Source organism: Haliotis cracherodii, unplaced genomic scaffold (assembly GCF_022045235.1).
Source record: "Haliotis cracherodii isolate W230 unplaced genomic scaffold, xgHalCrac1.p SCAF_32, whole genome shotgun sequence".
Classification (NCBI taxonomy): domain Eukaryota; kingdom Metazoa; phylum Mollusca; class Gastropoda; order Lepetellida; family Haliotidae; genus Haliotis; species Haliotis cracherodii.
Genome location: NW_027266289.1, coordinates 1,663,407 through 1,690,230, shown reverse-complemented (window position 1 = coordinate 1,690,230; position 26,824 = coordinate 1,663,407). Strand labels below are relative to the sequence as shown.

Below are 26,824 nucleotides of genomic sequence, written 5' to 3'. Positions count from 1 at the left end.
AGAAAACAGCCGGCAGCTTTAGTGTTGAGACCTAAACCGGAATGCCGTGACGTCATCGACAGTGTGACGTCACTGTCATTGTACATTTGGCGCCAGGTCAGCTGGGCGAACCTCGCCTCGGTCTGACGTCACCGAGTGCAGCGAGATGTAAACAAACAGTTTTTTGTGTGTTTTTCACGATTTATTACAAACTTATGGCATAAAACTAACACAGAAATATATGAGGACATGCATGAACATATCACGAGGTGCGGTGCTTACATACCAATCACACATCATCTCTATTTACACTCAGTTAACAATTTTCTTACCTGATCATGCGAAGTTCCAAACACAACAAATGACAAAATGTCTGACAAAGTTTTTACAAGTTTTATTCATCTCTCAAAACAACAAACAGTTTCACGTAAATAAAGACATATGTACACACGACGACGTGAACGGCACACCACGTCACTGTCAGGTCTCCCCCACCGTCCACACAAACACGACACTGACGTCACTGAGCGCCGCGGGACACGAGGAGATTCACCACTCGCGTATGTCCCTTGAGTCTCGCCACGTCCGCCGCCGTCCGCCCGTCGTTGTTCCTGGCGTCGATGTCCACCACGTGCAGAGACAGCACAAACTTCACCGTCTCCAAGTCTCCTCCAGCACAGGCGTAGTGAAGGATGTTGTAATCGTACTCGTCCACCAGTGACACATCGGCCCCTTCACCCACCAGGAGCTCCACCACGTCTCTGTGTCCCTCGTATGCTGCCCTCATCACCGGTGTCCTGCTCCACCTCCTACAGTTGACGTCCACGCCCCGAGACAGGATCCGCTTCACCTTCTCCAGGTCCCCGTCCCCGCTGGCGTCACTGAGGTCCCTGCAGTCTGCTGGTGATGGAGTCGCTGTAACACAAAGTAAACTCTGTACACTTCCAGACATCTCCGTCATACATCTACATGGTTCACACCTCAACGTGGTGACACGTGACACGGTACGTCATCAACCACTTCCAACATGGCTGACAACACAAGGATCAAGGGGAAGGACGACAGCTGGTTCATGTAATCAAGGATTATGTGGTCAATGTTTAAAATCTTTCTGTCACATCCAGTTGTTGTAACATTATTCTGTGTGTGGCTGGCGAGTGTCAACGTTTGATGAACTGAGCTTTATGAGATGATACTGTCAATACAATTGTTGATTGGAAATATTACATAGATCTTATAAGACACGACATTGGAGTATGTCAGCCTGTTTGTTTGTTGTTTTACGCCGCACTCAGCAGGAGTCCAGCAATAAGATGGCGGAGTCTGGCACAGACAGACAGTCCAGTGGTTGACAACATGAGCACCGATCGACACAACTGGGATACGATGACATGCAAGACGCAAGTCAGAACCCCCATTGGTCTATACCCCAGCTTGTTAATTGTTGGGGGGATTAAAGTGTGGGCTTTCTGCCTGCTGGGTTCTCCCACCTACCCAGTGTAGCAGGCTTTTTTGTGGTCGTCACTGGTGTCCTCGCGGTCCGGCTCGGGTCGCTCGAGGCTGAAACACAGAACATGCTGTTCAGAAAACAATACAAACTAAATAAGCATTATACATATAAAATTTTCGACAAAGTTTGTGTATTTAAAATTTTGACTGATGAATACAATTTCAAAACCATTCATCTTAGTAGAGGTATAAATATAAGGTCTAGCGACTAACAAATCACTCAAACGACTAGATTCTTTCATAAATACATCGCAAACATTGAGATTGCTGTTCACCTGAGCCGCGCGTCTGTACAGGCTTGTTTGATTGAGCCTTATGGTGGTACTGCCAATACAATTGACTTGTTCCAAATTATTAGGATAAGAGATTACATTTATCAGCTTGTTATTGTAGAGACTGTTCATATGAAGGTTTTTGGAGTGAACTTTCAGGCTTATATTTGTTACATGTTGATGTGACCTCATCTCGTACAAAGTTGGACAGTGACAGTATCTACCACCTGCTGGGTTCTCCCACCTACCATGGGTCGTCACTGTCGTCATCTGTTCAGCCCTTTCTCCGTGACTCGGGTCGCTCGAGGCTGAAACACAAAATATGCTGTTCAGTTGGGTTGGGTGAGTTGGGTTTTACAGGTTCTTAGCAATATTCCAGCAATATCAGGGCGGGGAACACTAGACATGGGCTTCGCACATTGTATCCATGTGGGGGAATCGATTCCGGTTTTTCCGCGCGAAGGGCGAATGCTTTAACCACTAGGCTACCCACCACCCAAAACCCCCATATATGCTGTTCAGAAAACTATATATTGCAGGTAAACATTATAACTACTGGCCTCAGAGAAGCTTTTGCCTTTCAACAAATGTGTGACTTTCAAATTTATTCACTGATGAACTAAACTTATAATACATTTGTTGCAGTAGAGGCATTATTCATATATCATAGCATGGTGACTGACCAATTTTGGAAATCACTTATATTTATTAATTTATATTTAGATTGCTTTTATTTATTGAATCACTTCTGAGATATATCTCTTCTCTTGGTTGAAGTTGCAGGAACTGAATAGATTATTTTGTTGTCATAAATAATATAATAATACAACATAAATGAACATTACTACATCAGCGATAGAAATTGGCACTCGTCCTATAGTCCTTGTCAAACATCCCAATAGTTCAGATATCATAACGACTAAGCTAGTAGACATATGTCATTCTTTAGGGTTTTATATGTTACCATAATGAGGACTAAGGACTAAACATGTTAGTTTATATTGCTGTACACAGAATACACAGAATATTTATTTTTTTTGGAACTTTACAACATGGTATTACATCAGCTACCTACCCTTAATTCCCAATTATGGAATGATCAGTGTTTTAGTCTGACTTCGTTAGTTGTGGGTGGAATCGTTATGACAATGAAATGGTCCCCGCATGTTGGTGCGTTGTTGCATAATATCTGCATTTGAGTATCAATACATACTGTGAATAGCAAACCTACTTCGCTCATACAGGTCAAATACTGAACATTGTTTTCTAATTTTCAAAGCCTGCTATGTTATTACTACTGTATATTTAAATTATACTCAGGTATTTGTTGCGAGTGAGAATCGATGCACATCCCTATATATATTTTGACCAGGATATGACGCCCACCAGTGTAATTCTGGAGGAAAATATGTTTCTCGTGCATTTCAACGTCTGTGGACAATGGGCATTTAACACAATTGTAACATCGACAACTGTCTTGATGGTTTCTCTGTGTACATATTGCCTTTGCCAATTGATGATAACAGACTACTAAATGTAGAGTGCTGCGACCTATCGTAAATTATTTGTTGTTCCAAGTGACTTCCCCCCGCCCCCACCCCCCCCCCCCCCCCCCCCCCCCCCCCTCCAATACAAACACTCTCTTAACTAGACTCTGAAACTGGTCCATTTTACGTCGCTTGGTGTCTCGGGCTACACAGTATTACAAACGTCGATATACGACATGCTACAGATTAATGTTTCAGTAATGACATTTTCCTGATGATGCAATGAATGTAAAAGAGCAACAGGTCTACTTGACTCAGCGCGTGTGCAACATTCTTGTAATATTCAGTGTCAGGGAAACTCTTTGCAACACTGTCATAATTGAGCATTCCGAGCGATGGCGGCAGTACATCCATCACAGATCAGGTTACTATCTGAGGCAGAAACTGTAGCCGGCACTACAAGATGTTTGATACGGTGTTTGGTTGTGTGAAGAAAGGAATAAACACGTGACTCTACAAAGTGATAAGATTGAAATGTAGATTGCCCGTGTGACATGCGCCAAATTGTTTTCGCATTTTACGTCCGTTCTAACTTAGTCATAAAATAATGCACATTTGCCCTTATATATTCTACATTTCTTCGCCATCCTAAGAAACAATGTTGCGCCCTGCAAACTACATTTGTTTCACATAATATTTTCCGAATTCGAGTGTACACATAATGAGGCCTATACATTTGACCCTGCTCTGTAGTGGGGATGTATTTCAGTAGATTTCTGCCATTCTCAGGGTTTCAGATGGCCCTCGGTCACCGGTCATAGACCGATAAACTTTCTATTTGACTGATGGTTTGTTTAAGTTGTCGGACTTTTGACCGATAGAAATGCTAAGCAAGGCATCACACGTGTCATAATTTCATGATTAAATAGTAATTACTAAGGATTATTTTGTAGCCATCGATTTTAATGCTCTCATAAAGTATAGTGCCAATCGAGACTCAGTTGTCCTTGTGTCTGGGGGATGGCGGGTAGCTGGGTGTGCGGAAGCTATGCCCGACTTTTTAAAAGTACTGATTTAACTTCGAAATTTTACTGCATCCGGCATCTTTGTTTAAGTGACTTACTGACTTTTGCCACTGACTTATTACATTTCTTGGGTCCAAGTCATTGACCTGTATACAGCTTTTTGTGTCAAAATCACTGATTCTGTGATGCAGAACAAGGTTTTGAAAAATATGAGCGATACAAAACAACCGACACTTGACTGAACAGATTTAGAATAATATCTTATAGTCTTCAGCCTCAGCTGTAAATAATTGTTATTAGTTCTGAGGATGAAACGTACAAGCATATATTTGGCAAAAAACTGATTAATAATAGGACAATCTTTTCAGTTGAAACGAGGTGTTCAATGTTTAGATCCAGACGCTTGTTATCCCCGGTGACAGGCTAAACAAACGTCTGGGTGTAGATATTGTGTGAAGCAAGCACCTGATTCCCTGAAAATGTATTCTGTTGTACATCAATCTAACTATATTTACAATGTTTGTTTCATTTAATTTCCTAAAAGATTCAGAAGTACAAACTGATAACTTACCCACAATTTATGTCCTAACACGAGTGACACATCCCACTGCCAGTCAAGAAACGCCTTGACTAGCAAAGGCCCGAGCTATATGACGTCAGTGTGACGTGTCTGGTTAGGAGCATGGCATAGTTTGGCGCTCGACTGCTTGTGCCGATCACTCTAGGATAATACTTTGTGGAGTGATACTACAAGTTTTACTACAGTCTTACCTTATTTTGTTTCAGATTGTATGTTTAGGTAAAGAATTAAGGCTACTTCACTGCTTAAAGAAATCTACCTCATCATCGTGCGTAAAATATGTCTATATCTTATTCTAACATGCTTCGCTAAAAGTTCAAAGGTATACTGTCTTTATCCTGCAATAAAGCATTGTGTCCGGAGTAGAATAGGTCTTCAGCAACCCATGTGGATTAAATTAATTTTGCGAAGAAAATATTCAATTTATAATATTTTAATACATTTTCTGTTTTAATAGCTTAAGCCGTCTTTTTGTACTTTTTGTAAGTCATTATATTTTTTCTTTTGTCGACAGAGAATCATCAATAAATTCTAACTATATCGATTGTTTCGGGTAGATAGTATTTCTTAAGTCATTGTATTTCCGCCCGTGCGGCACGAGCTGTCGATCACATGAGTTCAACAGAAAGAGTCAGAGCAAGAGAGAGAAATTGTCAAAAGTATTGGAGGTTTACTCTTCAGGTAATTAGTTGTTCTTTATATTGATTATTTATGCTTAGAGTAGCTTTTCATGTATTATTTCATGTAATTTTATATTTATGCATATTTGAAGGAAAAGTTTAGGATTTTGACAACTGTTGACTCTTGGAACAGTCCATTATATTCTAGCGTAGGGATGTTTTCTTAAATGTACATTTATTAGCGCCAAAGTCACTTTATTTCCATTTTCTTTCCAATGTTTGTAATGTTTAGCGTTTTATTTAGACCTTTGTTAGGCTTTCCTTTTTGAGTACATTTATTTGAGCGCACAACCTATTTCCCCTCGAGTAAAATAGACTAGTCCAAATCGCGGCATTATGTCGGCTGGCAGTGTCACACAAGTTTCAGTGTTTGTTTACATTTTGGAGTCAAGTAAATGTTATATATTCAAAAGCGTTAATTCTTTTTTTTTGCTATTTTGGTATTTTATATAATATCTAAAGATATTTCCGAGTATTTTGCGATTATTTTCGTTAGAACTTCAGAACTTAGTGAACTTTCAATTGAGTTTTTTTTTAAAGCAACAAGTGTATGACAGCTTCCAGAGATTTTTGCGTGCACTTTATTTTTGAGTAAGAGTGCAAAAGAGATTTTATATTTTGGGTTTCCTGATATGTTGTTACACTATTTTATATATTTATTTGATAATTATTTCATAAATAATATAAGGCATTCCAGAGAAAATTAGTAACACCGAGTCATTGTACAATTGAGTTATTAATTTAAATGCAAAAGACTTTCACTAAGAGGTGTATTTTATATATTTAGTGATTGTATGAATATTTGGTGTTAAAACAAAGAGATTTATAATTTTTGTCAATTGTTTTCAGAAATCCGTCATCAGAGTGAATAAATAGGTGTTCGGAAGCCGTAAAAGGCGACTGTGCTTGTCATAAGAAACGACTAACGGGATCGGGTGGTCAGGCTTGCTTAATTACTTGGTTGATGCATGTCATCGATATCAATTGCGTGGATCGATGCTCATGATATTAATCACTGCATTGTCTGGTCCAGATGCGTCATACAGGTTGAATATTGCTGAGTGCGGCGTTAAACAACAAACCAACCGTGCGACAACATGTAGTCACAAAACTGTTCGATGCGGGCGTTGGTGCCCTACGAATTAAGTATGTCTTCAGCATGGATCGATGCTCATGACATCAATCACGTACTGGATTGTCTGGTCCAGACTCGATTATTTACAGACCACCGTCATATAGCTGGACTATTGCTGAGTGTGGCGTTAAACAACAAACAATCACAATCACTATTAGGACAAAGGAATGAGCAATCCTTTAAAAGTTTCATAACCACATCATGTGCACCCAGCTGTTGCTCAGCGTACGGCATTAAACAATATACAATATACAGCAGTCAAAGAACCCGTCTGCTGTTGCTCTTCCTCCGCCACGTTCGTCTCACGTCGACGTCGTATCACGCCCCAGGCCGTCGACCCCCGTCGGTTACGGTAACATGTAGCACAACCCCCTGGTGAACACACTATTTCATGGCTAATGTTGCTGCAACTTGTACAACAGAAAACACCTCAACTCACAATAACCAGCGACTAAAAATCTAGCGCCAATTCAAAACAGTTAAAACTACTGAACTGTATGTAATTAAAAACTCTTGAAAAATGTTAAATGTGTTATGTTATACTGAAATCTAGTGTTTATAAGTGATCATAAATGTGTCGAACGGAGGAAACGAGAGTATCTGAAGTTATAGTAAACTTTGTGTCCGTAGTAAAAAAATATGAATTAAGAAAGTAGTCCCGCATTCCGATGTCACGTGAGTGTTTCAACCGGCCAATGAAATGGCCGCTAGGGTTTATGACACATGTGCAACATATAATTTTTATGTACTCGGTTATGTTTCACTGTATGGATAATAATATATTTCAAACGTAAATATGTCTCTGAACTTAAGGGGTAGACAGGCAATCATCTGGACCAGCCCGTCAGTTAGCCTGTTCGAGGATTTTCAATTTATCGCATGTTCATACAGATTTGATTTTAAACCCATCTCCAATAAAAAAAGATTGATCATTTTTTAAATTCTGCATCTCAGAAAAGTATTAAAGTTTGCTCTAGCCGCACGTATAGTGTAATAAAGTATAGTGTTGCCCTGAACTATTATAACGTCAAAGCAACGCAAGCGTCCTCATGCTTTAACTATAATAGTTCAGGGCAACACTATACTTTTTTTGAATTTATTCATTAGGAAAAAACACTATACTTTATTACGCTACACATGGGGCTAGAGCAAACTTAATCTCTTAACTAAAACTCAACAGTGTGAGTACATGACGTTTTAAGATAATTTAACAGCAGGCAAGGTAACAACAAGTACCATCTTTGAACGTCTTAGGGTATGCTTAGATGCAAGTTTAATCACCTAATTCTTCTTCCAGATAGACGTGTGCGATATTAAAAGGAAACATTCTCAACAGCGCCATTGGCTTTTACCATACTAGTACACACGCACATTGTATTCCAACATCCCCGTCGCTCACATACAACGGATGGCCATATTGCTACGTATACGTCCACACATTTGGCATTTACGTAGCTTCAGTGAGATGTGTGAAATGTTGCGTCGTCGTTCATTATCAAACCTACATATCCTTGCCGAATCCAGTCGCGTGATGTGCGTGAAGGTCTCAGGGACGTCTCGTGACTCGTTTTGTCGTCAGCTACCGTTCGGAAATCTTTTTTCAGCACGATGGAGAAGTCTGATGACCTCAGTGAATCGGTACAAAATGTAATTCTAACACAGAATCACAATGGCGAAAATCCGGCCAATCACCACCTGTACAATCACCACGTCTACGTTTCCCTATGGTCAGCAAGAGAGAGTCTCTAAGTCCTGGAAGGAAGGGTCCGACGACCGTGCATCCTAAGTTCCTTCCTAGACATTCATATAGACGGCGCACACTCATACAATCATCAACTTTACTCAGCTTTATTCCATCCATGAATACACCATTAACTGGACAGGACAGGCTCGTTATCGAATAGGCAACTGGAGCGATCGAGGTTCGACTCGATCTATTGACTGTACCGACTCGATCTATTGACTGTAACGACTCGATCTATTGACTGTACCGACTCGATCTATTGACTGTACCGACTCGATAAAGTGACTTAACGACTCGATCTATTGACTGTAACGACTCGATCTATTGACTGTAACGACTCGATCTATTGACTGTACCGACTCGATCTATTGACTGTAACGACTCGATCTATTGACTGTACCGACTCGATAAAGTGACTTAACGACTCGATCTATTGACTGTAACGACTCGATCTATTCACTGTAACGACTCGATCTATTGACTGTAACGACTCGATCTATTCACTGTAACGACTCGATCTATTGACTGCAAGCCTGCACTTCTCACTTCACCATGGGAACATATTTGTAAACTGGTCGAGCCTGACTTGCCTGGCCCTTTCCCTGAGAAATCATTTTGGTTCGTTAAAAACCATCATACCATGAACTCATGTTTGTGTTTTGATCGGAAAATTGCCGAGAACTACTGACCAGTTACTTAACCTTAACACAAGCAAACCCAGCATCGAAGCTATCGCGAAGGTAGCCACCATTTTGAATGTTGTATTTGTAAAACATTTCGGCCGCTGATATAATGAAGTGTCGCCTTGTCGCTGTTATATTTCTTATTGCTTATTATCAAAATCGTTACTGAAAATGAAATTTGATTGTAGATGAATGCGGACAGTTATTTCACTCCGTCCCAGCAATAACACATGTGCATGTGCGTAAAGTATAGGAGCTTAATCTGGTGGTTAAAGGGTGGTTAGTTATCTGAAGTTTGATGTAGTAAGGATATAAACATCACCCAAACATTACTCGGAAATATGATCTTTAGAATTTATCAATAAAGATCGTCAAAAAGGATATGCTGAATGACTATTATTTCGCCCCGCTTTTAACAGTATTTCGGTTATACCACGGTGTGTCAGCTTGATGTGGGAGGAAAATCCGAAATATGGTATGGTGCTGGGATTCGAACCTACGATTATTGATTTCTGGCACGCCTAGGGGACGCAACTCTGCATGGCGAATTGTTCCGCCTAAAACAACTGGGTCAACCGTCTCTGTCTTGTCTGTCTGTCCCTTTGTATAAATAATATAACTATATATACGGGACTAAATGTTACTCAACTGGACTCTCCTAAAAGTATTATTCTGCTTTGTCTCTTCATAGGTAAGCCAGCTATACAGGTGTGAACATCCGTGACGGAACGGTCGCTATACCTGCTATATACCAATTATCAGAATACGTATCTATATCTACAAAGCGTTAGAAACCATTGACAATGCGGTTCTGACAATTCAATCAGGAAGACGAGTTCTTTCAAAATGGAACTAAAAAAGATGACAATGCTTCATCATGTGTGGTTATCTCGGCGTCTGTGATATAACACCTATAATTCCTGTATCCATGATCAGAATCTATATTTCTGTAGAGCGTTAGATACCTATCGACAGTGCGGTTCTGCAAACATTTTCTTCCGAGTTATCAAGCAAACAGTTGTTTTGAAACGGGACTCAGAACGATGGAAAGTTTGCTCTCAAAATCCTTATCCTAAATTTGAATTCACATTTATTTAAATCATTGTAATGACTATGTGGATGCGGGTAGGGGTGGCCCAGTCGTCTATAGGGCGCCGCGATTGTAGGTTCGTAACCCTGTTCGTCCCGATTATGTTTCTAGGTTTTTCAGCACCATACCCATGCTCGTGGTTTTCACCTTAGGGGCACATGTCTGAGACCTGCATCACTACGGGCTTTCCTCCCACATTTAGCTGACACGTCGTGATATAACTGGAATATTGTTTAAAGCGGCGTTAAAACCAACCCACCCAGGCCACCACATGTGCGGCGGGAGGATATTTGCTGATCAAATTCCGTCTATGACTTGTCACAGATTCTTGTTACTTTGCGTGTCCCGCCGTGATAATATTGGTGAAATAATACTAAAATGACACTCACTCAACTTCGCGTGTCATACAAAGATACCTTTCACAGATATGTCAGGCACCTTTATCACACTAACGTCGGATTAATTATCAATTGATAATATTTTCATTTATGCTTCAAAATACTTTTCTACTTCAATGTTTCGACAAGGGGGGTTCCACCGCCACTGACCCCTCTGTGCTGTCTGTGTAAGAAAATACGGATCTGCAGACAGCGTTCGGCTCAGACCGTTATAAAGAACTGCGCATGCGTGGAACGTTTTTCATTCGACAACTTCCCTCCAAACATAAAAACCTTCGTTCCGGTTTGGGGACCCAACTACTGACATCTACGCCTATGTCTGTATTTCAGTGTTAAAATGATTATTCATACTCTTCGGGCGCTTTTAAACCTGACTGTATTTGGTGATAAATGTCTCCGTTTAGCAAAATGTCTATATTAATGATAAACCAAGTCAATAAATTCTCAAGATATAAGACTGTCAGAAATCAATACCTAGCACAATATTTAACACATTCCTTAAATTATTTAACATTCTTGTCATTGATGTCATCAACAGATAAAATATTATAATATCCATTGGAATGTTTTTTCCTGAAAGTTAGACGTATTAGAGAAGAACCTTTGGTTGTTTAAGCATAAGTATTTGACTATATATAAACATGATTTGTATGCATGCAGGTTATATAACATGTATATATTATTGTATTATGGGCAGGAGGCCTAATTACAAAATAAATATTGCCTTGCATCATGTCTACTGTACAGTGTAAGAAGTGTTAATGACACTCCCCGCTGTCATTAGAAACAGGACTGGTGTATCATGTCTACTGTACAGTGTAAGAAGTGTTAATGACACTCCCCGCTGTCATTAGAAACACAGGGCTGGTGTATCATGTCTACTGTACAGTGTAAGAAGTGTTAATGACACTCCCCGCTGTCATTAGAAACACATGACTGGTGTGTCATGTCTATATTCCATCAGCTCCAGCCTTTGGTGTTTATATTTCACAACTTTTGAGGTACAATCAACCACGCTCTTTCTGCCAAGATTTCAAAGACTGTCATCTGACTCTTGCTCAGAAGCTGTTTGATCAAGGTTACAACGTTCAAGGCCTCAGTAAAACTTATATGGTAAACATGTGGAGGACATTTCCGAATTTGCCGTGTCAGTGTCGAAAATTATGTCCGACAAAATCCCCTTATTTGACTTCCCTTTTCGCAAACACCTGGTATCATCACAGGCTCATGATAAAGACAGTTTTCAATGCTCCCAACAGAATAAAGAAATCAAACCTTTCTCTTTTTCTTTCTCACGCTGTGCATCACGTTCCTCAAGGTCCTGTATCTGTAATGAAAGTTTAGTTTAGTCTGGTGGATCAAATGATCGACATACTCATCATGATAATAACACAAATACAAATAACATATTATTACGAAATCAGCAAATCCGTGAGTGAGTGAGTGAGTGAGTGAGAGTGTGAGTGAGTGTGAGTGAGTGTGAGTGAGTGTGAGTGAGTGAGTGTGAGTGAGTGAGTGAGTGTGTGAGTGAGGTTTTACACTGCTTTTAGCAATATTCCAGCAATATCACAGCTGTGGACAAATGGGCTACACACATTGTACCCATGTCGGGTATTGAACCCGGGTCTTCGGCGTGAAGAGCGAACGCTTTAACCACAATGTTACCCAACCTAACGGGTCAAGTATGTCATTGGTCACCGTAGCAACTGAGACTTAGTCACACCGTTTGTAAAATTGAAATTTCGAAAGATAAAAAAACCCAAATCAAGAGTACTAGTATATAAAAGAAGTATTTAGCTGACACGTTGAGTACTAGTATATACAGGAGTATTTACCTGACAGTTTGTGTATACACAGGAGTATTTACCTGACAGTTTGTGTATACACAGGAGTATTTACCTGACAGTTTGTGTATACACAGGAGTATTTACCTGACAGTCTGTGTATACACAGGAGTATTTACCTGACAGTTGTGTATATACAGGAGTATTTACCTGACAGTTTGTGTATACACAGGAGTATTTACCTGACACTTGTGTATACACAGGAGTATTTACCTGACAGTTTGTGTATACACAGGAGTATTTACCTGACAGTTGTGTATACACAGGAATATTTACCTGACAGTTTGTGTATATAGAGGAGTATTTACCTGACAGGTTGAGTATATAGTGTTTTTACATGGGGTTCTCGAAATGCCGCACCAAGTACACTTACCTTGTACGATAGCGTACTGTGTTATTACAGGTACAGATAATATACCCGAAACCATGCTTTCAATTCATGAAGTGTTAAAATATCCATTGCTAATGGTGATGCAAGGTCTCTAATTGGTTGTGTAATATGTCACTGCTGTAACTGGATTACATTGTTTATGTAAGGATTCAGTAGAAGTTCATAACACTGTTTTAATGATAATCCGTTGTCAGGAGTGAGTGAGTGAGTTAAAATTTTACATCGCATCGGCAATATTGCAGCCATATTGCGATGAAAACAAGTTAATTATAGTAAATACCCGTCGACAAAGGACAGTAAAACAGTAAGTCATGTATCACAGCTAATGTATAAAACAAACCAGTTCACAATAAAAAACAAAGAATTCTTCAGTAGACTTTGTACAAGATAAAATTGGGCTATATACCTCTGGTAACCAAAGCTAGACCACCTAACTGGGGATCCGTTGTCAGGAATGTATTACTACATAATGTAAGCTGTAGCGTGGAAGTTACTGTATGTTGATGCTTTTGGGTTCAAGTACAATCTGGATCTTCTAGAACAGCTTTAGACTACACAAAATAGTATGGAACTTTGTGAAAGGTATTTAGACTCTGTGAGTGGGAAAGAATATCCCTCTCTCATCTCACATTACATCAAGTCCAGCTGATGTGTGAAGATATTATTTTCAGCCTAGGCCTATATTGGAAGCTTGACCATTGTTGGTGCTGGGTGAATTTGACATTCTGTACTGCCATTGTAAATGTACTGCCATTGAAATTTGTACTACCACTATATTGTGCATTGTCATTCTTATTATTTTGCAGTATTTATTGTAGATTTGTTAGCATACACATTCCCGTTTTAACTTAATGTTTCAATCTGGAATCAACACTGAACATTGGTTATGTTGAAAAACTCAAGTATTTTAATGATCGATATTGCCGATGCAGGCAGGGAACCAATTGTGAGTAAAACTGTAAACGCTATGTTGACATGCCTAGTATACACTATGTTGACATGCCCAGTAAACCCTATGTTGATATGCCCTGTAAACCCTATGTTGACATGCCCAGTAAACCCTATGTTGATATGCCCAGTAAACCCTTTCTTGACATGCCCAGTAAACCCTATGTTGACATGCCCACTACACCCTATGTTGACATGCCCAGTAAACATTATGTTGACATGCCCAGTAAACCCTATGTTGACATGCCCTGTAAACACTATGTTGACATGCCCAGTAAACCCCATGTTGACATGCCCAGTAAACCCTATGTTGACATGCCCAGTAAACAGTGTGTTGACATGCCCTGTAAACTCCATGTTGACATGCCCGGTAAACCCTATGTTGACATGCCCAGTAAACCCTATGTTGACATGCCCAGTAAATCCTAAGTTGACATGCCCTGTAAACCCCAAGTTGAGATGCTCAGTAAACCTTATGTTGACATGCCCAGTAAACCCTATGTTGACATGCCCAGTAAACCCTATGTTGACATACCCTGTAAACCCTGTGTTGACATGCCCTGTAAACCCTATGTTGACATTCCCAGTAAACCCTATGTTGACATGCCCTGTAAACCCTATGTTGACATGCCCAGTAAACCCTAAGTTGACATGCCCAGTAAATGCTTAGTTGACATGCCCAGTAAATGCTTAGTTGACATGCCCAGTAAACCTATGTTGACATGCCCAGTAAACCCTATGTTGACATGCCCAGTAAACCCTATGTTGACATGCCCAGTAAACCTATGTTGACATGCCCAGTAAACCCTATGTTGACATGCCCAGTAAACCCTATGTTGACATGCCCTGTAAACCCTATGTTGACATGCCCAGTAAACCCTAAGTTAACATGCCCAGTAAATGCTTAGTTGACATGCCTAGTAAATGCTTAGTTGACATGCCCAGTAAACCTATGTTGACATGCCCAGTAAACCTATGTTGACATGCCCTGTAAACCCTATGTTGACATGCCCTGTAAACCCTATGTTGACATGCCCAGTAAACCTATGTTGACATGCCCAGTAAACCCTAAGTTGACATGCCCAGTAAACCCTATGTTGACATGCCCTGTAAACCCTATGTTGACATGCCCTGTAAATCTATGTTGACATGCCCTGTAAACCTATGTTGACATGCCCACTAAACCCTTTGTTGACTTGCCAAGTAAATCTTATGTTGACATGGCCTGTAAGCAATATGTTGACATTCCCAGTAATACAAATATTTTAAATGCTAAATATACCTTTTGAAATCGGCTTAATTCAGCACTGTCATATTTACATATGACACGTGTCCACATTGAAAACACAGAAAGTGTGTTTGGACACAAACGTACTCTGTATTCGATATCATGTCTGAAATTTAAGGCATGAATGTGTGCTTTATTGCCATAATAATAACAATAACAATAACAATAATAATATAGAGAAAACGAGTTCGGAAGATGTCTTCCCTAACGTCAAATGGGCTAGCTCTGAACATGTTCAATCCAATGTGACTGCCACTTCACGTGACTTTTGACATATGACAGCAACCAAAATCATCTTACAATATACATTATACAATGTAGTGACAAAAATGTATTTATCAATGTAGTTCATATTTGTCTTCCCCTCATGAATACATTGTGTATGATAATAATATGGTCTTTATTAACAATGTGATTTTGTCACTGATCCAATTGGGCTTGTTAAGGAAGGTAATTCTAGTTGCCCTCTTATCAAATGGAGCACGCTTTACCCACCACTGCGACGGCTAGTATCAACAGCTGTAGAAGAGAAAGCTGTACCGACGTCCTTGCCGGTTGAAGCAATTAGTGTTTGGAGTGGTTAACTCTATATGTTCACAGTCTGCATTCGCCGAGAGCCGCGATGGGGCGAAACAGTCAATAGATTACCCTACATCCTAACCCTGGGATAAGACAGTCAATAGATTACTCTACACCGTAACCGTGGGGTGAGAGAGTCAATAGATTACCCTACACCCTAACCATCGGGTAAGATAGACAATAGATTACCCTACACCTTAACCCTGGAGTGAGACAGTTAATAGATTACCCTACACCTTACCCTGGGGTGAGACAGTCAATAGATTACCCTACACCCTAACCCTGGGATGAGACAGTCAATAGACTACCCTTACGCTGGGATAACACAGTTAATAGATTACCCTACACCCTTACCCTGGGGTGAGACAGTCAATAGATTACCCTACACCCTAACCCTGGGATGAGACATTCAATAGATTACCCTACACCCTAACCCTAGTGTGAGACAGTCAGTAGATTACCCTACACCTTAACCCTGGGGTAAGACAGTCAATAGACTACCCTACACCCTAACCCTGGGGTAAGAGAGTCAATAGATTACCCTACACCCTAACCCTGGGATGAGACAGTCAAAAGATTACCCTACACCCTAACCCTGGGATAAGACAGTCAGTAGACTACCCCTAAACCTAACCCTGGGGTGAGACAGTCAATAGATTACCCTACACCCTAACCCTGGGGTGAGACAGTCAATAGATTACCCTACACCCTAACCCTGGGATGAGACAGTCAGTAGACTACCCCTAAACCTAACCCTGGGGTGAGACAGTCAATTGATTGCCCTACACCCTAACCCTTGGATGAGAGAGTCAATAGATTACCCTACACCCTAACACTGGGATGAGACAGTCAGTAGACTACCCCTAAACCTAACCCTGGGATGAGACAGTCAATAGATTACCCTACACCCTAACCCTGGGATGAGACAGTCAGTAGACTACCCCTATACCTAACCCTGGGGTGAGACAGTCAATAGATTACCCTGTACCTAAACCCTAGGGTAAGACATTCAATAGATTACCCTATACCCTAACCCTGGGATGAGACAGTCAATAGACTACACTACACCTTACCCTGGGATAACACTCTCAATATATTACCTTACACAATAACCCTGGGATAAGACAGTCAATAGATTACCCTACACCCTAACCCTGAGGTAAGACAGTCAATAGATTACCCAACACAATAACCCTGGGATGAGACAGTCAATAGACTACACTACACCTTACCCGGGGGTAACACAGTCAATAGCCTCCCCTACACCCTAACCCTGGGGTGAGACACTCAGTAGCTTACCCTACACCCTAACCCTGGGGTAAGATCGTTAATAGATTACCCTACACATTACCCTGGGGTGAGACAGTCAATAGCTTGCCCTACACCCTAACCCTGGGGTAAGAAAGTCAATAGATTACCCTACACCCTAACCCTGGGATGAGACAGTCAATAGATTACCCTACACCCTAACCCTGGGGAGTGACAGTCAGTAGACTACCTTACACCTTACCCTGGGGTAAGAGAGCCAATAGATTACCCTACACCCTAACCCTTGGGTAAGACAGTCAATAGATTACCCTACACCCTAACCCTGGGGTGAGACAGTCAATAGATTAACCTACATCCTAACCCTGGGTTGAGACAGTCAATAGATTACCGTACACTATAACCGTGGGGTGAGAGAGTCAATAGATTACCCTACACCCTAACCTTGGGGTAAGATAGACAATAGATTACCCTACACCTTACCCTGGAGTGAGACAGTTCATAGATTACCATACACCTTACCCTGGGGTGAGACAGTCAATAGATTACCCTACACCCTAACCCTGGGGTGAGACAGTCCATAGATTAACCTACACCCTAACCCTGGGGTGAGACAGTCAATAGATTACCCTACAACCTAACCCTGGGGTGAGACAGACAATAGATTACCCTACACCCTAACCCTGGGGTGAGACAGTCAATAGATTACCCTATACCTTACTCTCGTGTGAGACAGTCAATAGCTTACCCTACACCCTAGCCCTGGGGTGAGACAGTCAATAGATTACCCTACACCCTAACCATGGTATGAAACATTCAATACATTACCCTACACCTTACCCTGGGGTAAGACAGTCAATAGATTACCCTACACCTTAACCCTTGGGTAAGACAGTCAATGGATTACCCTACACAATAACCCTGGGGTGAGACAGTCAATAGATTACCCTACACCCTAACCCCGGGGTGAGACAGTTAATAGATTATCCTACACCCTAACCCTTGGGTGAGGCAGTCAATAGATTACCCTTCACCTTACCATGGGTGGAGACAGTCAATAGATTGATTACACTACATCCTAACCCTGGGACGAGACAGTCAATAGATTACCCTACATCTTACCCTGGGACGAGACAGTCAATAGATTATCCTACACCCTAACCCTTGGATGAGACAGTCAATAGATTACCCTACACCCTTACCCTGAGATAAGACAGTCAATAGATTACCCTACACCCTAACCCTTGGGTGAGACAGTCAATAGATTACGCTACACCCTAACCCTTGGGTGAGACAGTCAATAGATTACCCTACACCCTAACCCTGGGGTGAGACAGTCAATAGATTACCCTACACTTTACCCTGGAGTAAGACAGTGAATAGATTACCCTACACCCTAACCCTGGGGTGAGACAGTCAATAGATTACCCTACACCTTACCCTGGGATGAGACAGAGAATAGATTACCCTACACCCTAACCCTGGGGTGAGATAGTCAATAGATTACCCTACACCCTAACCCTGGGGTGAGACAGTCAATAGATTACCCTACACTTTACCCTGGAGTAAGACAGTGAATAGATTACCCTACACCCTAACCCTGGGGTGAGACAGTCCATAGATTACCCTACACCCTAACCCTGGGGTGAGACAGTCAATAGATTACCCTATATCTTACCCTGGGATGAGACAGTCAATAGATTACCCTACACCCTAACCCTGGGGTGAGACAGTCAATAGATTACCCTACACTTTACCCTGGAGTAAGACAGTGAATAGATTACCCTACACCCTAACCCTGGGGTGAGACAGTCAATAGATTACCCTACACCCTAACCCTGGGGTGAGACAGTCAATAGATTACCCTACACCTTACCCTGGGATGAGACAGTCAATAGATTACCCTACACCCTAACCCTGGGGAGTGACAGTCAGTAGACTACCTTACACCTTACCCTGGGGTAAGACAGCCAATAGATTACCCTACACCCTAACCCTTGGGTAAGACAGTCAATAGATTACCCTACACCCTAACCCTGGGGTGTGACAGTCAATAGATTAACCTACATCCTAACCCTGGGTTGAGACAGTCAATAGATTACCGTACACTATAACCGTGGGGTGAGAGAGTCAATAGAGTACCCTACACCCTAACCCTGGGGTGAGACAGTCAATAGATTACCCTATACCTTACTCTCGTGTGAGACAGTCAATAGCTTACCCTACACCCTAGCCCTGGGGTGAGACAGTCAATAGATTACCCTCCACCCTAACCATGGTATGAAACATTCAATACATTACCCTACACCTTACCCTGGGGTGAGACAGTCAATAGATTACCCTACACCCTAACCCTTGGGTAAGACAGTCAATGGATTACCCTACACAATAACCCTGGGGTGAGACAGTCAATAGATTACCATACACCTCACCCTGGGGTGAGACAGTCAATAGATTACCCTACACCCTAACCCCGGGGTGAGACAGTCAATAGATTATCCTACACCCTAACCCTTGGGTGAGGCAGTCAATAGATTACCCTTCACCTTACCATGGTTGGAGACAGTCAATAGATTGATTACACTACATCCTAACCCTGGGACGAGACAGTCAATAGATTATCCTACACCCTAACCATTTGGTGAGACAGTCAATAGATTACCCTACACCCTAACCCTGAGATAAGACAGTCAATAGATTACCCTACACCTTACCCTGGGACGAGACAGTCAATAGATTATCCTACACCCTAACCCTTGGATGAGACAGTCAATAGATTATCCTACACCCTAACCCTGGGGTGAGACAGTCAATAGATTACCCTACATCCTAACCCTGGGGTGAGACAGTCAATAGATTACCCTACACCCTAACCCTGGAGTAAGACAGTCAATAGATTACCCTACACCCTAACCCTGGGGTGAGACAGTCAATAGATTACCCTACACCTTACCCTGGAGTAAGACAGTCAATAGATTACCCTACACCCTAACCCTGGGGTGAGACAGTCAATAGATTACCCTACACCTTACCCTGGGATGAGACAGTCAATAGATTACCCTACACCCTAACCCTGGGGTGAGACAGTCAATAGATTACCCTACACCTTACCCTGGGATGAGACAGTCAATAGATTACCCTACACCCTAACCCTGGGGTGAGACAGTCAATAGATTACCCTACACCTTACCCTGGAGTAAGACAGTCAATAGATTACCATACATATATGTGTATATATTGTATATATTGTATATATTGTATATGTATATATATATATGTATATGTATATATGTATATGTATATATATATTATGTGCGAAAAGTTAATATTGTTATTCTGTCGATAAGTAGCCATGACTCGCTAAATACAATGTTTATTCTTCACCGCCCTGACCGTGACCGTGACAGACGATGAATACGTTGCACCAGAGGTCATGCGGTCTTCTTGCACTAGGTCCGCTTTAGCGATTTCGTATTGTTTGTGCAGACACTCTCCTTAGACCGGGGACATTTCCTGCAGTTTCAGTTGCTATGATCGACCTATTCCGAATATTGCAGACCCGGAAGAAATGATCTTGCACCGCAGTTTTCATCTTTTGCCTATCAGTTCGAAGACCGTCGCGGGAGGATCCAAGTTGGCCCAAAACGGTGCTGTGGTGAATATTAAAATGACGTGGGGCGGATGATTGTCCGCCTCAAGATGTTCAAGGGCACACACGCTTGGCATATCGAATGACTCGGAAAAACACAAAAAAAAGCGAATGCTGTGTACCCTGGGGTCATCCCTTTATACACCTCATCCTGGAGCAGAACTTCCCCAATTTTCACGTGCATCACGCGTTGTGATCTATTTCCACTTGAAATGTTCATGCATTTGGCAAAATGACCTGTTTAGGGTTAATGTTTCATCAGATGGTGTGTTTTGGTGGTTGGTTACGATTATGGACTTACAACATGAGTGATTTGCGGTGGAAAACAATTATTTCATAGTTTCAATTTACATGAACTAAACTCAAATTTTATAGTTCATCTTTGCGTTTATTTTTTGGGAGAGTATATTTACTATGTTAATGCCGTATAGACGGCTAACTCTATTTCCCCACGGTTTCAAATGAAAAGTAGAACGGCATGTAACGGCAGCGTCTTAAGGCATGTAATTGTTTGCCTAAATAGACTGTGGAATGTCTGTTGAATAGCCTGTAGAACGGCATGTAACGCCAGCGTCTTAAGGCATGTAATTGCTTGCCTAAATAGACTGTTGAATGTCTGTTGAATAGCCTGTAGAACGGCATGTAACGGCAGCGTCTTAAGGCATGTAATTTATCGGCTAAATAGACTGTTGAATGTCTGTTGAATAGCCTGTAGAACGGCATGTAACGCCAGCGTCTTAAGGCATGTAATTGCTCGCCTAAATAGACTGTTGAATGTCTGTTGAATAGCCTGTAGAACGGCATGTAACACCAGCGTCTTAAGGCATGTAATTGCTTGCCTAAATAGACTGTTGAATGTCTGTTGAATAGCCTGTAGAACGGCATGTAATGGCAGCGTCTTAAGGCATGTAATTGCTCGCCTAAATAGACTGTTGAATGTATGTTGAATAGCCTGTAGAACGGCATGTAACGCCAGCGTCTTAAGGCATGTAATTGCTCGGCTAAATAGCGTGTTGAATGTCTGCTGAATAGCCTGTAGAACGGCATGTAACGCCAGCGTCTTAAGGCATGTAACTGCTCGGCTAAATAGCGTGTTGAATGTATGTTGAATAGCCTGTAGAACGGCATGTAACGGCAGCGTCTTAAGGCATGTAATTGCTCGGCTAAATAGCGTGTTGAATGTATGTTGAATAGCCTGTAGAACGGCATGTACCGCAAGCGTCTTAAGGCATGTAATTGCTCGCCTAAATAGACTGTTGAATGTCTGTTGAATAGCCTGTAGAACGGCATGTAATGGCAGCGTCTTAAGGCATGTAATTGCTCGCCTAAATAGACTGTTGAATGTATGTTGAATAGCCTGTAGAACGGCATGTAACGGCAGCGTCTTAAGGCATGTAATTGCTCGCCTAAATAGACTGTTGAATGTATATTGAATAGGCTGTAGAACGGCATGTAACGGCAGTGTCTTAAGGCATGTAATTGCTCGCCTAAATAGACTGTTGAATGTCTGTTGAATAGCCTGTAGAACGGCATGTAACGGCAGCGTCTTAAGGCATGTAATTGCTCGGCTAAATAGCGTGTTGAATGTATGTTGAATAGCCTGTAGAACGGCATGTAACGCCAGCGTCTTAAGGCATGTAATTGCTCATCTAAATAGACTGTTGAATGTATATTGAATAGCTTGTAGAACGGCATGTAATGGCAGCGTCTTAAGGCATGTAATTGCTCGCCTAATAAGACTGTTGAATGTATGTTGAATAGCCTGTAGAACGGCATGTAACGGCAGCGTCTTAAGGCATGTAATTGCTCGCCTAAATAGACTGTTGAATGTATATTGAATAGCCTGAAGAACGGCATGTAACGGCAGCGTCTTAAGGCATGTAATTGCTCGCCTAAATAGACTGTTGAATGTATGTTGAATAGCCTGTAGAACGGCATGTAACGGCAGCGTCTTAAGGCATGTAATTGCTTGCCTAAATAGACTGTTGTATATCTGTTGAAAAGCCTGTAGAACGGCATGTAACGGCAGCGTCTTAAGGCATGTAATTGCTCGCCTAAATAGACTGTTGAATGTCTGTTGTATAGCCTGTAGAACGGCATGTAACGGCAGCGTCTTAAGGCATGTAATTGCTCGGCTAAATAGCGTGTTGAATATCTGTTGAATAGCCTGTAGAACGGCATGTAACGGCAGCGTCTTAAGGCATGTAATTGCTCGGCTAAATAGACTGTTGAATGTCTGTTGAATAGCCTGTAGAACGGCATGTAACGGCAGCGTCTTAAGGCATGTAATTGCTCGCCTAAATAGACTGTTGAATATCTGTTGAATAGCCTGTAGAACGGCATGTAACGGCAGCGTCTTAAGACATGTAATTGCTCGCCTAAATAGACTGTTGAATGTATGTTGAATAGCCTGTAGAACGGCATGTAACGGCAGCGTCTTAAGGCATGTAATTGCTCGCCTAAATAGACTGTTGAATGTCTGTTGAATAGCCTGTAGAACGGCATGTAACGGCAGCGTCTTAAGGCATATCATTGCTCGCCTAAATAGACTGTTGAATGTCTGTTGAATAGCCTGTAGAACGGCATGTAACGCCAGCGTCTTAAGGCATGTAATTGCTCGGCTAAATAGACTGTTGAATGTCTGTTGAATAGCCTGTAGAACGGCATGTAATGGCAGCGTCTTAAGGCATGTAATTGCTCGCCTAAATAGACTGTTGAATGTCTGTTGAATAGCCTGTAGAACGGCATGTAACAACAGCGTCTTAGGCATGTAATTGCTCATCTAAATAGACTGTTGAATGTATGTTGAATAGCCTGTAGAACGGCATGTAACACCAGCGTCTTAAGGCATGTAATTGCTCGCCTAAATAGACTGTTGAATGTCTGTTGAATAGCCTGTAGAACGGCATGTAACGGCAGCGTCTTAAGACATGTAATTGCTCGCCTAAATAGACTGTTGAATGTATGTTGAATAGCCTGTAGAACGGCATGTAACGGCAGCGTCTTAAGGCATGTAATTGCTCGCCTAAATAGACTGTTGAATGTCTGTTGAATAGCCTGTAGAACGGCATGTAACGCCAGCGTCTTAAGGCATGTAATTGCTCGGCTAAATAGACTGTTGAATGTCTGTTGAATAGCCTGTAGAACGGCATGTAACGCCAGCGTCTTAAGGCATGTAATTGCTCGGCTAAATAGACTGTTGAATGTCTGTTGAATAGCCTGTAGAACGGCATGTAATGGCAGCGTCTTAAGGCATGTAATTGCTCGCCTAAATAGACTGTTGAATGTATGTTGAATAGCCTGTAGAACGGCATGTAACGGCAGCGTCTTAAGGCATGTAATTGCTTGCCTAAATAGACTGTTGTATATCTGTTGAAAAGCCTGTAGAACGGCATGTAACGGCAGCGTCTTAAGGCATGTAATTGCTCGCCTAAATAGACTGTTGAATGTCTGTTGTATAGCCTGTAGAACGGCATGTAACGGCAGCGTCTTAAGGCATGTAATTGCTCGGCTAAATAGCGTGTTGAATATCTGTTGAATAGCCTGTAGAACGGCATGTAACGGCAGCGTCTTAAGGCATGTAATTGCTCGGCTAAATAGACTGTTGAATGTCTGTTGAATAGCCTGTAGAACGGCATGTAACGGCAGCGTCTTAAGGCATGTAATTGCTCGCCTAAATAGACTGTTGAATATCTGTTGAATAGCCTGTAGAACGGCATGTAACGGCAGCGTCTTAAGACATGTAATTGCTCGCCTAAATAGACTGTTGAATGTATGTTGAATAGCCTGTAGAACGGCATGTAACGGCAGCGTCTTAAGGCATGTAATTGCTCGCCTAAATAGACTGTTGAATGTCTGTTGAATAGCCTGTAGAACGGCATGTAACGGCAGCGTCTTAAGGCATATCATTGCTCGCCTAAATAGACTGTTGAATGTCTGTTGAATAGCCTGTAGAACGGCATGTAACGCCAGCGTCTTAAGGCATGTAATTGCTCGGCTAAATAGACTGTTGAATGTCTGTTGAATAGCCTGTAGAACGGCATGTAATGGCAGCGTCTTAAGGCATGTAATTGCTCGCCTAAATAGACTGTTGAATGTCTGTTGAATAGCCTGTAGAACGGCATGTAACACCAGCGTCTTAAGGCATGTAATTGCTCGCCTAAATAGACTGTTGAATGTCTGTTGAATAGCCTGTAGAACGGCATGTAAAGGCAGCGTCTTAAGGCATGTAATTGCTTGCCTAAATAGACTGTTGAATGTCTGTTGAATAGCCTGTAGAACGGCATGTAAAGGCAGCGTCTTAAGGCATGTAATTGCTCGCCTAAATAGACTGTTGAATGTCTGTTGAATAGCCTGTAGAACGGCATGTAACGGCAGCGTCTTAAGGCATGTAATTGCTCGGCTAAATAGACTGTTGAATGTATGTTGAATAGCCTGTAGAACGGCATGTAACGGCAGCGTCTTAAGGCATGTAATTGCTCGGCTAAATAGACTGTTGAATGTATGTTGAATAGCCTGTAGAACGGCATGTAACCGCAGTGTCTTAAGGCATGTAATTGCTCGGCTAAATAGACTGTTGAATATCTGTTGAATAGCCTGTAGAACGGCATGTAATGGCAGCGTCTTAAGGCATGTAATTGCTCGCCTAAATAGACTGTTGAATGTCTGTTGAATAGCCTGTAGAACGGCATGTAACGGCAGCGTATTAAGGCATGTAATTGCTCGGCTAAATAGACTGTTGAATGTATGTTGAATAGCCTGTAGAACGGCATGTAACGGCAGCGTCTTAAGGCATGTAATTGCTCGGCTAAATAGCGTGTTGAATATCTGGGGCTTGTGAACTGACACCCAACCCCACGAGTACATGGAATTTAGCTCAGCTAGCTGCTGCTTTCCAAACAGTCGACAACTTCTTTGCTTCATTACATCAACGCCATATGCATTGCTACTACAAGCATTCCTGTCGGTGTGAGTCATGGCTCCATCGTAATACGCACTACCTTATATGGAATTCATTAAAATCGGTTGTTGAAAGAATGGAAAACGAACAAATTTATGGATAACAACTTCTGGCTTATTGCATATAGCGACGTTTCGATGTATATTCTAACACCGTTATCCAGCTGAAGCGACAACAACCAAGCGATGAGAGACATATATGCATGACATGGTGTGATAAGCAGCAGGTTAACATTGACAACAACAGGTGATAGATAACAAATACACACAGGCTCATGAAGATTCATAGAGCACCTTGTAGTAGGTTCCTTGCTTATTAAATAGACTGGTTCTGATTAAAAATACCAGGCTCTGATATAGGTGAAGGTGTAAAGTGTGTGAGTGCCTGTACTCACCCTTTGCTGTATTCCCTGCAAGTCCCTATGGGTGTCCTTGGTCAGCTCGCCTCGAAGTTTGTTAAGACTTTCTTTGTACGAGTCCCTTTCACGTTTAACTTGTCTGATCTCTCGTTTAACTGATTGAAATTGTGTCTTCATTGTAAAAATACTGGCTTTGAGGCTTTTAACGACTTCAAGAACCCGTCCGCTGATGATATTCTCGATGTATTTTTCTTTCAGGATGTCAGTAATCGCTTGTTTCACGAGAGGCTTTATCAAGGCAGGGAGGAACGTGTCAGTCAGTTCTTTTTTCAGTGATAACTCCAGCAAGTCAAAGTTGTCACTGATTTCAGTCTCCAAATCAACAACTGAGCGTTTCCACGCTTTGATATCTCTGTCCATCAGCCTTAGTTTTCTAGCGACGTTTTTTACAGCATGCGCGTCTCTGACACCACACAGCAACACAAGACTGACCAATACAACTCTTGATAGTTCCATCATGCAGGAATTATGTTCAGCTCGCCGCAGTTACGAGAAGACTGACTTGGTGCTTGATCAACATCGAACTTAGCCCGAAGTGTTTGACAAAAAGCCAACTCCGGAATGCTCTGACAGAAAATTCCTGTGCGTACATGTGGCACCACAGAGACAAATAAAGCAGGTAGCTTCATCAGGGTATTGTGTTTCATACCATGTATGCTGCCACAATAGCCTCGTCTTGAGAATATTATTACTATACAAGTAACTTGACATAGATTTCTTGTTTACATTAATCAATCTCGACCCAACCCCTTTATCATTAATAATGTGCATTAATTACTTCCGTTTGTCTCACGCTGTGGAAATTACATATTACCAATCCCCGACACCCAGGTCTGTATGTCCAATGTACAACATGTACCCTTGATCCACTCATGTCATACACCCAGGTATGTATGTCC

The 26,824-nt window shown here is 41.7% G+C and overlaps 1 pseudogene; it reads right to left on the bottom strand.

Moving 5' to 3' along the window:
• Positions 1-352: 352 nt before the first annotated feature.
• LOC139477200 (protein TANC2-like) lies at positions 353-26,517 on the bottom strand (annotated as a pseudogene).
• Between the last annotated feature and the right edge of the window lie 307 nt (positions 26,518-26,824).